The following is a 14959-nucleotide window of genomic DNA, read 5'->3' as shown; positions in this document are numbered from 1 at the left end:
TTGACCTTTGACTGGGCGAGGTGAGGGCTGCAGGCAACATTTACTTTGGAGATACGGTTGACCTTTGACTGGGCGAGGTGTTGGCTGTAGGCAACATTTACTTTGGAGATATGGTTGACTTTTGACTGGGCGAGGTGAGGGCTGTAGGCAACATTTACTTTGGAGATATGGTTGACCTTTGACTGGGCGAGGTGAGGGCTGTAGGCAACATTTACTTTGGAGGTATGGTTGACCTTTGACTGGGCGAGGTGAGGGCTGTAGGCAACATTTACTTTGGAGGTATGGTTGACCTTTGACTGGGCGAGGTGAGGGCTGTAGGCAACATTTACTTTGGAGATATGGTTGACCTTTGACTGGGCGAGGTGAGGGCTGTAGGCAACATTTACTTTGGAGATATGGTTGACCTTTGACTGGGTGAGGTGAGGGCTGTAGGCAACATTTACTTTGTAGATATGGTTGACCTTTGACTGGGCGAGGTGAGGGCTGTAGGCAACATTTACTTTGGAGGTATGGTTGACCTTTGACTGGGCGAGGTGAGGGCTGTAGGCAACATTTACTTTGGAGGTATGGTTGACCTTTGACTGGGCGAGGTGAGGGCTGTAGGCAACATTTACTTTGGAGATATGGTTGACCTTTGACTGGGCGAGGTGAGGGCTGTAGGCAACATTTACTTTTCAATTGTTCCGATAGACAATCAATGTCGCGGAATGCGCGGTGGCCCGTGTTCGGCACGGCATGCCGTGAACAATGTCCCTGCTCGGTATGTAAACATTCTGCCCACACCTCCAAAGAAATGTTATCAAGCCAGGTGCCTCATATTTGTTGTGGATCGGGGATATTCCAGTTAGGGTCAGAAACAGAGAGACGTGTCCTGCTACATATGTATATAGTGATGTACCTGAATAGTATATAGTATATAGTGATGTACCTGAATAGTATACAGTATATAGTGATGTACCTGAATAGTATACAGTATATAGTGCTGTACCTGAATAGTATACAGTATATAGTGATGTACCTGAATAGTATACAGTATATAGTGATGTACCTGAATAGTATACAGTATACAGTGATGTACCTGAATAGTATACAGTATATAGTGATGTACCTGAATAGTACACAGTATATAATGATGTACCTGAATAGTATACAGTATATAGTGATGTACCTGAATAGTATACAGTATATAGTGATGTACCTGAATAGTATATAGTGATGTACCTAAATAGTATATAGTATATAGTGATGTACCTGTACCTGAATAGTATACAGTATATAGTGATGTACCTGAATAGTATACAGTATATAGTGATGTACCTGAATAGTATACAGTATATAGTGCTGTACCTGAATAGTATACAGTATATAGTGATGTACCTGAATAGTATACAGTATATAGTGCTGTACCTGAATAGTATACAGTATATAGTGATGTACCTGAATAGTATACAGTATATAGTGATGTACCTGAATAGTATACAGTATATAGTGATGTATCTGAATAGTATATAGTGTATATAGTGCTGACCCTGAATAGTATATAGTATACAGTACTGACCCTGAATAGTATATAGTATATAGTACTGACCCTGAATAAAATACAATATATAGTACTGACCCTGAATAGTATATAGTACTGACCCTGAATAGTATACAGTATATAGTACTGACCCTGAATAGTATATAGTACTGACCCTGAATAGTATACAGTATATAGTACTGACCCTGAATAGTATATAGTACTGACCCTGAATAGTATATAGTACTGACCCTGAATAGTATATAGTACTGACCCTGAATAGTATACAGTATATAGTACTGACCCTGAATAGTATATAGTACTGACCCTGAATAGTATATAGTATTGACCCTGAATAGTGTATAGTACTGACCCTGAATAGTATACAGTATATAGTACTGACCCTGAATAGTATATAGTATATTGTACTGACCCTGAATAGTATATGGTATATAGTACTGACCCTGAATAGTATACAGTATATAGTACTGACCCTGAATAGTATATAGTACTGCCCCTGAATAGTATATAGTACTGACCCTGAATAGTATATAGTACTGACCCTGAATAGTATATAGTACTGACCCTGAATATAATACAGTATATAGTGATGTACCTGAATAGTATACAGTATATAGTGCTGTACCTAAATAGTATACAGTATATAGTGCTGTACCTAAATAGTATACAGTATATAGTGCTATACCTGAATAGTATACAGTATATAGTGATGTACCTGAATAGTATACAGTATATAGTGATGTACCTGAATAGTATACAGTATCTAGTGCTGTACCTGCATAGTATACAGTATATAGTGATGTACTCGAACCTGAATAGTATACAGTATATAGTGATGTACCTGAATAGTATACAGTATATAGTGCTGTACCTGAATAGTATACAGTATATAGTGATGTACCTGAATAGTATACAGTATATAGTGATGTACCTGAATAGTATACAGTATATAGTGATGTACCTGAATAGTATACAGTATATAGTGATGTACCTGAATAGTATACAGTATATAGTGATGTACCTGAATAGTATACAGTATATAGTGATGTATCTGAATAGTATATAGTGTATATAGTGCTGACCCTGAATAGTATATAGTATATAGTACTGACCCTGAATAGTATATAGTATATAGTACTGACCCTGAATAAAATACAATATATAGTACTGACCCTGAATAGTATATAGTACTGACCCTGAATAGTATACAGTATATAGTACTGACCCTGAATAGTATATAGTACTGACCCTGAATAGTATACAGTATATAGTACTGACCCTGAATAGTATATAGTACTGACCCTGAATAGTATATAGTACTGACCCTGAATAGTATATAGTACTGACCCTGAATAGTATACAGTATATAGTACTGACCCTGAATAGTATATAGTACTGACCCTGAATAGTATATAGTATTGACCCTGAATAGTGTGTAGTACTGACCCTGAATAGTATACAGTATATAGTACTGACCCTGAATAGTATATAGTATATTGTACTGACCCTGAATAGTATATGGTATATAGTACTGACCCTGAATAGTATACAGTATATAGTACTGACCCTGAATAGTATATAGTACTGCCCCTGAATAGTATATAGTACTGACCCTGAATAGTATATAGTACTGACCCTGAATAGTATATAGTACTGACCCTGAATATAATACAGTATATAGTGATGTACCTGAATAGTATACAGTATATAGTGCTGTACCTAAATAGTATACAGTATATAGTGCTGTACCTAAATAGTATACAGTATATAGTGCTATACCTGAATAGTATATAGTATATAGTGATGTACCTGAATAGTATACAGTATATAGTGATGTATCTGAATAGTATATAGTATATAGTGCTGACCCTGAATAGTATATAGTGCTGACCCTGAATAGTATATAGTGCTGACCCTGAATAGTATATAGTACTGACCCTGAATAAAATACATTATATAGTACTGACCCTGAATAGTATACAGTATATAGTACTGACCCTGAATAGTATATAGTACTGACCCTGAATAGTATATAGTACTGACCCTGAATAGTATACAGTATATAGTACTGACCCTGAATAGTATATAGTATTGACCCTGAATAGTATATAGTATTGACCCTGAATAGTATATAGTACTGACCCTGAATAGTATACAGTATATAGTACTGACCCTGAATAGTATATAGTACTGACCCTGAATAGTATATAGTATTGACCCTGAATAGTATATAGTACTGACCCTGAATAGTATACAGTATATAGTACTGACCCTGAATAGTATATAGTATATAGTACTGACCCTGAATAGTATATAGTATATAGTACTGACCCTGAATAGTATATAGTACTGACCCTGAATAGTATATAGTACTGACCCTGAATAGTATACAGTATATAGTACTGACCCTGAATAGTATATAGTATATAGTACTGACCCTGAATAGTATATAGTATATAGTACTGACCCTGAATAGTATATAGTACTGACCCTGAATATAATACAGTATATAGTGATGTACCTGAATAGTATACAGTATATAGTGATGTACCTGAATAGTATACAGTATATAGTGCTGTACCTGAATAGTATACAGTATATAGTGCTGTACCTGAATAGTATACAGTATATAGTGCTGTACCTGAATAGTACACAGTATATAGTGCTGTACCTGATTAGTATACAGTATATAGTGCTGTACCTAAATAGTATACAGTATATAGTGATGTACCTGAATAGTAAACAGTATATAGTACTGACCCTGAATAGTATATAGTATATAGTACTGACCCTGAATAGTATACAGTATATAGTACTGACCCTGAATAGTATATAGTCCTGCCCCTGAATAGTATATAGTACTGACCCTGAATAGTATATAGTACTGACCCTGAATAGTATATAGTACTGACCCTGAATAGTATATAGTATATAGTACTGACCCTGAATAGTATATAGTACTGACCCTGAATATAATACAGTATATAGTGATGTACCTGAATAGTATACAGTATATAGTGCTGTACCTAAATAGTATACAGTATATAGTGCTGTACCTAAATAGTATACAGTATATAGTGCTATACCTGAATAGTATATAGTATATAGTGATGTACCTGAATAGTATACAGTATATAGTGATGTATCTGAATAGTATATAGTATATAGTGCTGACCCTGAATAGTATATAGTGCTGACCCTGAATAGTATATAGTGCTGACCCTGAATAGTATATAGTACTGACCCTGAATAAAATACATTATATAGTACTGACCCTGAATAGTATACAGTATATAGTACTGACCCTGAATAGTATATAGTACTGACCCTGAATAGTATATAGTACTGACCCTGAATTGTATACAGTATATAGTACTGACCCTGAATAGTATATAGTATTGACCCTGAATAGTATATAGTACTGACCCTGAATAGTATACAGTATATAGTACTGACCCTGAATAGTATATAGTACTGACCCTGAATAGTATATAGTATTGACCCTGAATAGTATATAGTACTGACCCTGAATAGTATACAGTATATAGTACTGACCCTGAATAGTATATAGTATATAGTACTGACCCTGAATAGTATATAGTATATAGTACTGACCCTGAATAGTATATAGTATATAGTACTGACCCTGAATAGTATATAGTACTGACCCTGAATAGTATACAGTATATAGTACTGACCCTGAATAGTATATAGTATATAGTACTGACCCTGAATAGTATATAGTATATAGTACTGACCCTGAATAGTATATAGTACTGACCCTGAATATAATACAGTATATAGTGATGTACCTGAATAGTATACAGTATATAGTGATGTACCTGAATAGTATACAGTATATAGTGCTGTACCTGAATAGTATATAGTGATGTACCTGAATAGTATACAGTATATAGTGCTATACCTGAATAGTATACAGTATATAGTGATGTACCTGAATAGTATACAGTATATAGTGCTGTACCTGAATAGTACACAGTATATAGTGCTGTACCTGATTAGTATACAGTATATAGTGCTGTACCTAAATAGTATACAGTATATAGTGATGCACCTGAATAGTAAACAGTATATAGTACTGACCCTGAATAGTATATAGTATATAGTACTGACCCTGAATAGTATATAGTATATACCAACCCTTAACAAACTGATATGCACACCTTCCCGTCGAATACAGAGATGGGAAACTCTGTCTCTCTCTCTCTGTCTCTCTCTCTGACTCTCTCTGTCTCTCTCTCTCTGTCTCTCTCTCTGACTCTCTCTGTCTCTCTCTCTCTCTGTCTCTCTCTCTCTCTCTCTCTCAGGACAGACACCTGGCTGTACTGTGTTTCACCTGTTAGATAGATAGATAGAGGAGCAGGAAGAGAGGAACAGAGCAGGGAGGAGAGGAAATGGAGGTAACAGGACAGTGTCCAGATATTTCCCTATGCAACCTCTTGCTAGCTTGTTAGCATAACAAATCACTAGCTGGACATCTTACGACTGCGCGTCAGTGGTGGAAAAAGTACCCAATTATCATACTTGAGTAAAAGTAAAGATACCTTGATAGAAAATGACTCGAGTAAAAGTGAAAGTCACCCAGTAAAATACTACTAGTTCTTCTGCTGGTAGACTGGAGATCCTTTAGTTGAATGACAAACCACGTTTCTCGGCTGGTGAAATCAAATTGCAGACATTGTACCGGATGCTATTCATGATCAAATATATGTTTGTCGACACGTTAATCCAATACAAATTTAAATGCATTTACTTTGACGCATTTACAAATGATTTCCATTTGATTTGATTGATTCCCCTCTTGTTTAAAGGCCGGTCATGGTGCAGTAGACGGCGTTGACCTTTAATGTCCAGTAGATGGCGATATTGACATGATATGTGAAGCTGTCACCCTTAGCAGGTCAGTGTCAATTCAACATTGTAACCAGGATCCAGGATTTCATTTGAATAAAAGAGACAGAAAACTTGGAGACCGCTGACCTTGTCTGAGGTGAGATACCTGTCCAGCAGACACCCGCACGTCAAAATATGTTAACGCAGTAATAAAGCGCATTCAGCTAAACAAGCAGATATGCAGTTCTGCCCCTGAACAAGGCAGTTTAACCCACTGTTCCCCTGAACAAGGCAGTTGACCCACTGTTCCCCTGAACAAGGCAGTTGACCCGCTGTTCCCCTGAACAAGGCAGTTGACCCGCTGTTCCCCTGAACAAGGCAGTTGACCCGCTGTTCCCCTGAACAAGGCAGTTAACCCGCTGTTCCCCTGAACAAGGCAGTTAACCCACTGTTCCCCTGAACAAGGCAGTTAACCCACTGTTCCCCTGAACAAGGCAGTTAACCCACTGTTCCCCTGAACAAGGCAGTTAACCCACTGTTCCCCTGAACAAGGCAGTTAAACCTGCTGTTCCCCTGAGCAAGGCAGTTAAACCCGCTGTTCCCCTGAACAAGGCAGTTAACCCAAAGCAGTTAACCCACAGTTCTCCTGAACAAGGCAGTTGACCCACTGTTCCCCTGAACAAGGCAGTTGACCCGCTGTTCCCCTGAACAAGGCAGTTGACCCGCTGTTCCCCTGAACAAGGCAGTTGACCCGCTGTTCCCCTGAACAAGGCAGTTGACCCGCTGTTCCCCTGAACAAGGCAGTTGACCCGCTGTTCCCTGAACAAGGCAGTTGACCCGCTGTTCCCTGAACAAGGCAGTTGACCCGCTGTTCCCCTGAACAAGGCAGTTGACCCGCTGTTCCCCTGAACAAGGCAGTTGACCCGCTGTTCCCCTGAACAAGGCAGTTGACCCGCTGTTCCCCTGAACAAGGCAGTTGACCCGCTGTTCCCCTGAACAAGGCAGTTGACCCGCTGTTCCCCTGAACAAGGCAGTTGACCCGCTGTTCCCCTGAACAAGGCAGTTGACCCGCTGTTCCCCTGAACAAGGCAGTTGACCCGCTGTTCCCCTGAACAAGGCAGTTGACCCGCTGTTCCCTGAACAAGGCAGTTGACCCGCTGTTCCCCTGAACAAGGCAGTTGACCCGCTGTTCCCTGAACAAGGCAGTTGACCCGCTGTTCCCCTGAACAAGGCAGTTGACCCGCTGTTCCCCTGAACAAGGCAGTTGACCCGCTGTTCCCCTGAACAAGGCAGTTGACCCGCTGTTCCCCTGAACAAGGCAGTTGACCCGCTGTTCCCCTGAACAAGGCAGTTGACCCGCTGTTCCCCTGAACAAGGCAGTTGACCCGCTGTTCCCCTGAACAAGGCAGTTGACCCGCTGTTCCCTGAACAAGGCAGTTGACCCGCTGTTCCCCTGAACAAGGCAGTTGACCCGCTGTTCCCCTGAACAAGGCAGTTGACCCGCTGTTCCCCTGAACAAGGCAGTTGACCCGCTGTTCCCCTGAACAAGGCAGTTGACCCGCTGTTCCCCTGAACAAGGCAGTTGACCCGCTGTTCCCCTGAACAAGGCAGTTGACCCGCTGTTCCCCTGAACAAGGCAGTTGACCCGCTGTTCCCTGAACAAGGCAGTTGACCCGCTGTTCCCCTGAACAAGGCAGTTGACCCGCTGTTCCCCTGAACAAGGCAGTTGACCCGCTGTTCCCCTGAACAAGGCAGTTAAACCCGCTGTTCCCCTGAACAAGGCAGTTAACCCGCTGTTCCCCTGAACAAGGCAGTTAACCCGCTGTTCCCCTGAACAAGGCAGTTAACCCGCTGTTCCCCTGAACAAGGCAGTTAACCCGCTGTTCCCCTGAACAAGGCAGTTAACCCGCTGTTCCCCTGAACAAGGCAGTTAACCCGCTGTTCCCCTGAACAAGGCAGTTAACCCGCTGTTCCCCTGAACAAGGCAGTTAACCCGCTCTTCCCCTGAACAAGGCAGTTAACCCGCTCTTCCCTTGAACAAGGCAGTTAACCCGCTGTTCCCCTGAACAGGGCAGTTAACCCGCTGTTCCCCTGAGCAAGGAAGTTAACCCGCTGTTCCCCGGTAGGTCGTCATTGAAAACAAGAATTTGTTCTTAACTGACTTATCTAGTTAAATAAAGGTTATATAAAATAAATAAGGAGCAGCTCATTTTTTAGCTACATTCTTTTACTTATATTTCACGTAAATAGCATCTGAGAAAAGCAGACTTTGTTCTAGCTTACGTAGTGAATGTAGCCTAGTCTATTTGCAGTGGGGTTGGTCCTGAAACTCATTGACGGATAACATAGAGTATAAAAAATACTATTCAAACAGAAATACTACATTTGAAGTTATCACATTCCACAGTGAGTTTGTCAACATGTTATGTAGAGATTAGAAAGGGAAAGCAACCATCTTCATATGAATGTGTTGAAACTTCTGGGACTAGAGAGAGCAGAGAGTTGACCGTGGATCTGGGAGGTGGACTGTAGACTAGAGAGAGCAGAGAGTTGACCGTGGATCTGGGAGGGGGACTGTAGACTAGAGAGAGCAGAGAGTTGACAGTGGATCTGGAAGGGGGACTGTAGACTAGAGAGAGCAGAGAGTTGACAGTGGATCTGGGAGGGGGACTGTAGACTAGAGAGAGCAGAGAGTTGACCGTGGATCTGGGAGGGGGACCGTAGACTAGAGAGAGCAGAGAGTTGACAGTGGATCTGGGAGGGGGACTGTAGACTAGAGAGAGCAGAGAGTTGACAGTGGATCTGGGAGGGGGACTGTTGACTAGAGAGAGCAGAGAGTTGACAGTGGATCTGGGAGGGGGACTGTAGACTAGAGAGAGGAGCAGAGAGTTGACAGTGGATCTGGGAGGGGGTCTGTAGACTAGAGAGAGAGCAGAGAGTTGACCGTGGATCTGGGAGGGGGACTGTAGACTCGAGAGAGCAGAGAGTTGACAGTGGATCTGGGAGGGGGACTGTAGACACTAGATAGTTGACAGTTGATCTGGGAGGGGGACTGTAGACTAGAGAGAGCAGAGAGTTGACAGTGGATCTGGGAGGGGGACTGTAGACTCGAGAGAGCAGAGAGTTGACAGTGGATCTGGGAGGGGGACTGTAGACTCGAGAGAGCAGAGAGTTGACAGTGGATCTGGGAGGGGGACTGTAGACTCGAGAGAGCAGAGAGTTGACAGTGGATCTGGGAGGGGGACTGTAGACACTAGAGAGTTGACAGTGGATCTGGGAGGGGGACCGTAGACACTAGAGAGATAGCAGAGAGTTGACAGTGGATCTGGGAGGGGGACTGTAGACACTAGAGAGTTGACAGTGGATCTGGGAGGGGGACTGTAGACACTAGAGAGTTGACAGTGGATCTGGGAGGGGGACCGTAGACTAGAGAGAGAGCAGAGAGTTGACAGTGGATCTGGGAGGGGGACTGTAGACTAGAGAGAGAAGCAGAGAGTTGACCGTGGAAATGGGAGGGGGACTGTAGATGAGAGAGAGCAGAGAGTTGACAGTGGGTCTGGAAGGGGGACTGTAGACTAGAGAGAGGAGCAGAGAGTTGACCGTGGATCTGGGAGGGGGACTGTAGACTAGAGAGAGGAGCAGAGAGTTGACAGTGGATCTGGAAGGGGGACTGTAGACTAGAGAGAGCAGAGAGTTGACAGTGGATCTGGGAGGGGGACTGTAGACACTAGAGAGAGGAGAGAGTTGACCGTGGACCTGGAAGGGGGACTGTAGACTAGAGAGAGGAGCAGAGAGTTGACCGTGGACCTGGAAGGGGGACTGTAGACTAGAGAGAGGAGCAGAGAGTTGACCGTGGATCTGGGAGGGGGACTGTAGACTAGAGAGAGCAGAGAGTTGACCGTGGATCTGGGAGGGGGACTGTAGACTAGAGAGAGGAGCAGAGAGTTGACAGTGGATCTGGGAGGGGGACTGTAGACTAGAGAGAGCAGAGAGTTGACCGTGGATCTGGGAGGGGGACTGTAGACTAGAGAGAGGAGCAGAGAGTTGACCGTGGATCTGGGAGGGGGACTGTAGACTAGAGAGAGCAGAGAGTTGACCGTGGATCTGGGAGGGGGACCGTAGACTAGAGAGAGCAGAGAGTTGCCCGTGGATCTGGAAGGGGGACTGTAGACTAGAGAGAGGAGCAGAGAGTTGCCCGTGGATCTGGAAGGGGGACTGTAGACTAGAGAGAGGAGCAGAGAGTTGACCGTGGATCTGGGAGGGGGACTGTAGACTAGAGAGAGGAGCAGAGAGTTGCCCGTGGATCTGGGAGGGGGACTGTAGACTAGAGAGAGGAGCAGAGAGTTGACCGTGGATCTGGGAGGGGGACTGTAGACTAGAGAGAGCAGAGAGTTGACCGTGGATCTGGGAGGGGGACCGTAGACTAGAGAGAGCAGAGAGTTGACCGTGGATCTGGGAGGGGGACTGTAGACTAGAGAGAGCAGAGAGCTGACAGTGGATCTGGAAGGGGGACTGTAGACTAGAGAGGAGCAGAGAGCTGACAGTGGATCTGGAAGGGGGACTGTAGACTAGAGAGGAGCAGAGAGTTGACCGTGGATCTGGGAGGGGGACTGTAGACTAGAGAGAGGAGCAGAGAGTTGCCCGTGGATCTGGAAGGGGGACTGTAGACTAGAGAGAGGAGCAGAGAGTTGACCGTGGATCTGGGAGGGGGACTGTAGACTAGAGAGAGCAGAGAGTTGCCCGTGGATCTGGGAGGGGGACTGTAGACTAGAGAGAGCAGAGAGTTGACCGTGGATCTGGGAGGGGGACTGTAGACTAGAGAGAGCAGAGAGTTGCCCGTGGATCTGGAAGGGGGACTGTAGACTAGAGAGAGGAGCAGAGAGTTGACCGTGGATCTGGGAGGGGGACTGTAGACTAGAGAGAGGAGCAGAGAGTTGCCCGTGGATCTGGGAGGGGGACTGTAGACTAGAGAGAGGAGCAGAGAGTTGACCGTGGATCTGGGAGGGGGACTGTAGACTAGAGAGAGCAGAGAGTTGACCGTGGATCTGGGAGGGGGACCGTAGACTAGAGAGAGGAGCAGAGAGTTGACAGTGGATCTGGGAGGGGGACTGTAGACTAGAGAGAGGAGCAGAGAGTTGACCGTGGATCTGGGAGGGGGACTGTAGACTAGAGAGAGCAGAGAGTTGACCGTGGATCTGGGAGGGGGACTGTAGACTAGAGAGAGGAGCAGAGAGTTGCCCGTGGATCTGGGAGGGCTGAAACCTGACTGCGTTCAGCTGTAACCTGTAGACCTCTCACCAGAATAATCGTTTTTTGATCTCAATAAGTCACTAACTCACACATGTAACATTACTGGATCAATCACAACTCAGCAAATGATATCTAGAGGACAAAGTTGCCAAATGCTAAACACTGGACAGATATTACTATCTATATATTATGTAAATTATGCAGCGTAACTGACTGCCCATTGGGCACAGACGTTAATTCGACGTTGGTTCAACCCAGTGTGTTGGGTAATTACATTTTGCGATGCATTTTTGAAAAGGATCTGTATTATAATATAGTATACGTTAATTTGGAACAGGAAAGAATCTCTTTCTCTGGAGATTGTTAGGTCTGTCGCTAGGCGACCTGTCATTTCATAAAAACAATCCAAAGGTAACAACATTTATCTGGATAGCAAGACAACAAGCAGTGATTGGCTCACTATCGCAGCATTGGTCAAGGAAGTGAAGCTGAGCTGCTGGGAACACACGCACACACACACACACACACACGCACACGGGCACGCACGCACACACACACTCACACACTAACACACACACACACACACGAGCACACTAACACTCACTCACACACACACACACACACACACACACACACACACACACACACACACACACACACACACACACACACACACACACACACACGAGCACACTAACACACACACACACGCACACACACACACACGCACACACACACACACACTTGTAATGTCTGTAGTGCCTGATCTTCAACCCCAATCCTACTCTGTGCTCCAGAGTCGCTTGTGGACGATAAACCATGGTGTTAGTCTAAGCTGGTGTTTTGTATCTCCACCATAGAATCATAATTAGTAATGTGTAGTTGACCACAGCTGGTTTAGTAACGTTCTTTAGATCAGGGTCTCCCCCAACTGGAGGCCCGCGAACGCCTTTATTTAAATATTTAGATATTTTTACCTCCCATTGTTTTCTGAGCAAGTTGTTTTCTGAGCAAGTTGTTTTCTGAGCAAGTTGTTTTCTGAGCAAGTTGTTTTCTGAGCAAGTTGTTTTCTGAGCAAGTTGTTTTCTGAGCAAGTTGTTTTCTGAGCAAGTTGTTTTCTGAGCAAATAAGAAATGTAAAATAATGTAAAACACCAGGTGATTTTTAATTTCAGAAAATGTTGTTCCCATGTATTCACACACATAGTAGAGACGTTTTACCGGATACCAAACGTTAACAAGGTTTGAAAATGATCTGTTTGGGATTCTCGTGGTCAAATTGCAATCTGCAAATTATTTGCAATAAGACCTGCACCTTTACAATACAGTTAAAGTAGAGTGTGTGTGTGTGTGTGTGTGTGTGTGTGTGTGTGTGTGTGTGTGCCGTTGCAGTTAAAGTAGAGGGTGTGTGTGTGCCGTTGCACACACCTGGCTTTTCACCTCCTTACTGCTGGCAGCTCCACCAGACTTACCCCCTCTATCCATCTCTCTCTCTGTCCTCCTCTCTGTCCTCTCTCTCTCTGTCCTCCTCTCTCTCTCTCTGTCCTCCTCTCTCTCTCTCTGTCCTCCTCTCTCTCTCTGTCCTCTCTCTCTCTGTCCTCCTCTCTCTATCTGTCCTCTCTGTCCTCCTCTCTCTCTCTCTATCCTCCTCTCTGTCCTCCTCTCTGTCCTCCACTCTCTCTCTCTGTCCTCCTCTCTCTCTGTCCTCCTCTCTCTCTCTCTGTCCTCCTCTCTCTCTCTCTCTGTCCTCTCTCTCTCTGTCCTCTCTCTCTCTGTCCTCTCTCTCTCTGTCCTCTCTCTCTCTCTGTCTCTCTGTCCTCCTCTCTTTCTCTGTCCTCCTCTCTCTCTCTCTGTCCTCCTCTCTCTCTCTGTCCTCTCTCTCTCTCTGTCCTCCTCTCTGTCCTCCTCTCTCTCTCTCTCTCTATCCTCCTCTCTGTCCTCCTCTCTCTCTGTCCTCCTCTCTCTCTATCTGTCCTCCTCTCTCTCTGTCCTCCTCTCTCTCTCTATCCTCCTCTCTGTCCTCTCTCTCTCTCTGTCCTCCTCTCTCTCTATCTGTCCTCCTCTCTGTCCTCCTCTCTCTCTGTCCTCCTCTCTCTCGATCTCTCCTCCTCTCTGTCCTCCTCTCTCTCTGTCCTCCCCTCTCTCTCTCTATCCTCCTCTCTGTCCTCCTCTCTCTCTATCCTCTCTCTCTGTCCTCCTCTCTCTCTGACCTCCTCTCTGTCTATCTGTCCTCCTCTCTGTCCTCTCTCTCTGTTCTCCTCTCTCTCTATCTGTCCTCCTCTCTGTCCTCCTCTCTCTCTCTATCCTCCTCTCTGTCCTCCTCTCTCTCTGTCCTCCTCTCTCATCTGTCCTCCTCTCTGTCCTCCTCTCTCTCTGTCCTCCTCTCTCTCTATCTGTCCTCCTCTCTGTCCTCCTCTCTCTCTGTCCTCCTCTCTCTCTCTCTATCCTCCTCTCTGTCCTCCTCTCTCTCTGTCCTCCCCTCTCTCTCTCTATCCTCCTCTCTGTCCTCCTCTCTCTCTATCCTCTCTCTCTGTCCTCCTCTCTCTCTGACCTCCTCTCTGTCTATCTGTCCTCCTCTCTGTCCTCTCTCTCTGTTCTCCCCCTCTCTCTCTATCTGTCCTCCTCTCTGTCCTCCTCTCTCTCTCTCTATCCTCCTCTCTGTCCTCCTCTCTCTCTGTCCTCCTCTCTCATCTGTCCTCCTCTCTGTCCTCCTCTCTCTCTGTCCTCCTCTCTCTCTATCTGTCCTCCTCTCTGTCCTCCTCTCTCTCTGTCCTCCTCTCTCTCTCTCTATCCTCCTCTCTGTCCTCCTCTCTATCCTCCTGTCTATCCTCCCCTCTCTCTCTGTCCCTCCCCCTCTCTCTCTGTCCCTCCCCCTCTCTCTCTGTCCCTCCCCCTCTCTCTCTGTCCCTCCCCCTCTCTCTCTGTCCCTCCCCTCTCTCTCTGTCCCTCCCTCCCCCCCTCTCTCTCTCTCTCTCTCTGTCCCTCCCCCCCCTCTCTCTCTCTCTCTCTGTCCCTCCCCCCTCTCTCTCTCTCTCTCTCTCTGTCCCTCCCCTCTCTCTCTCTCTCTCTGTCCCTCCCCCCCTCTCTCTCTGTCCCCCCCTCTCTCTCTCTCTCTCTCTCTCTCTCTCTCTCTCTATGTCTCTCTCTCTCTGTCCCTCCCCTTCTCTCTGTCCCTCCCCCCTCTCTCTCTCTCTCTCTCTCTCTCTCTCTCTCTCTCTGTCCCTCCCCCTCTCTCTCTCTCTCACTACTGTTTTCTTTCCTCTCCTCTCTGTCCCTCCATATCATATCTCTGTCTTCTCTACCAGTACACCTGTAA

The 14959-nt window shown here is 45.1% G+C and overlaps 1 protein-coding gene across 1 annotated transcript in view; it reads left to right on the top strand.

The window, feature by feature from the left end:
• The window catches only part of eps8l2 (EPS8 signaling adaptor L2), a 110264-nt gene that overhangs the window by 60399 nt on the left and 34906 nt on the right, over positions 1-14959 (top strand). The window lies entirely within an intron of this gene.

The sequence above is a fragment of the Oncorhynchus masou genome, chromosome 15, assembly GCF_036934945.1.
Source record: "Oncorhynchus masou masou isolate Uvic2021 chromosome 15, UVic_Omas_1.1, whole genome shotgun sequence".
Taxonomy (NCBI): Eukaryota; Metazoa; Chordata; class Actinopteri; order Salmoniformes; family Salmonidae; genus Oncorhynchus; species Oncorhynchus masou.
This window is presented reverse-complemented; position numbering and strand designations above follow the sequence as displayed.